Source organism: Octodon degus, unplaced genomic scaffold (assembly GCF_000260255.1).
Source record: "Octodon degus isolate 3935 unplaced genomic scaffold, OctDeg1.0 scaffold00231, whole genome shotgun sequence".
In the NCBI taxonomy this organism is placed as follows: Eukaryota; Metazoa; Chordata; class Mammalia; order Rodentia; family Octodontidae; genus Octodon; species Octodon degus.
In genome coordinates this window covers 907,727-909,786 of record NW_004524807.1, presented here as the reverse complement: position 1 = coordinate 909,786, position 2,060 = coordinate 907,727, and positions in this window count along the sequence as shown.

Here is a 2,060-nt window from a genome sequence, read left to right as displayed (position 1 = left end):
GAACTGGATTCTGGTATCTTTGACTGCCCTTTTATTTGTTATCCTGCAGCTCTGTGAACAATGATTAGACTGAGTATACAGGAATGTGTGTGCATTCCCCTGGGGATGCTCCTGGGGAACCCTAGTGACATCTACATTGGAAAGTCATTGGTATGAAACAGCTTTTCAAAAATAGAATCTGTATAACAGAATTCAAACAAAATTCAAATCTAATGATTTTTTTATTGTTGATGTCCTAAGGTTGAGGTCAAAGAAAGCAAAAATTATGAGTAAACATATTTCCAAAAAATGTAATTTTATATTTAAGTAATGAGCCAGTATCTAACACAAGGTAGTATTTCTCCCACAGTCAGCATTCACAGGTCCACGAATCAAGAAATGGAAAGGGTGTTGGCACCCACCATTGCAATTCCTTACTCACTAACACTAGCAAAATGTTTGCTCCCTGTGTCAGTGACATATGAGGTCCTAGCTTCCATGCAGTGCTGTTGCACCCAGAAATGCTAGAATGGCTGCCTTGTACTTGAAGGTTTGATCTCCTTAAATATCAATTTGTAAAGGGGAAGGGACGATGCATCCTGGGGTGATGACCCCAAACACCAAGGGAAACTGGGCTGCTGCTCCACAGTGAAGACAAGGGAAGATAGGTGTACAGCACAGGAAATCCTTGAGAGTATCTTTTCATATTTCCATGCATTGTATGTGGGCAAATGGAATATTATACCCATCCAATTCAGCAGGACTATTCATACACTAGACTTTAGGAATTAGTCTTGAGTCACTCCATTGGGAAAAAGCATGGTTTTGAATTGCTTTGGGAAGGCAAAGAGAATGCAGAATGGGTAGTGGAAGAAAGTAGTTACAAATACTGTCTATGAACCCCTGACTATGAGTAATAAAGATAAGAACTATATTTGTCATGGGTGTTCCCTTTTTATTGTGCTTATAAATCTGTTAGTGTGAGTGTGTGTTGGTACTTGTACATCTTTACTTTTTTTGTCTCCTTGTCATGCAACATAAGATGTATTGATATTCTTACAGCCTAGAATTTAAATTATTGGGCATCAAGAACAATAACATATTGCTCAATGCCTAACTACTCTTCTGGGAAAGGGGCTGCAGCTTTTAAGTTGTACCCATGATAGATGTGTTATGTTGGCTGGATTTATGGCTTTGTAATTGTCTATATTTGGAGATGAGCTATGATTTAAAGCAATGCATGAGTGTCAACCTGACAAAGGGTGGTTGTGCTGTTGGTACTTGGTGACATTCTAGAGAAAGTTAGATGCGCCAACTCAGTGTTATTTCAGGGTGTGCCTGTGAGAATTTCTGGATGAGTCTAACATTTGAATGGGTGAATTCATTACAGTTGATGGGTTTCCCAATGTGAATGGGCATTAAAATACCTGAAAATACCTGATTAGCTCTGTTTCTCTGGCATTCCATGACTAATAGGACTGTGATCTTGAGTATCATTAAATAATCACTTTACGCTGCCAGGGCTGACAAGTCCAGGCTGGATAAACAGTGAACAAATCCTGTGACAAAGCAAACAACCTGACACTCTCATTGTAAGAAGGATCAGCTGTGTGCCATAGCAGTGAGAAAACATCCATCTTTAGTGAAAGCAAAGGGGTGGCCCATTACTTTTTAAAAGGAATCAAAAAATAGTAAAAATATATAAATAAACAACATCAGAAATGATACAGAATTTCACTAAACAAAATGATAGGAATGCAACAGTGTTGTTATAGTGCATATTATTATGTTCAAATTAATTGTTCAGATGACCACTGCAAGACTGTAAAATTGGTCAAAAGCTGTAAAAAATGTAAAAGGAGAGAAAAAATATTAAGCATTAACTGCTGGTTTCAATACATCAGCAAAAGGCTGGAGAGATAACTCAGTAGAATAAGCACTTGCCTGGCAAGTGCAGGGTCCTGACTTAAATCTCCAGTACCACAGAAAAGGAAGAAAGAAAAAAGAAAGAAGAAAGAAGAAAGAAAGAAAGAAAGAAAGAAAGAAAGAAAGAAAGAAAGAAAGAAAGAAAGAAAGAAAGA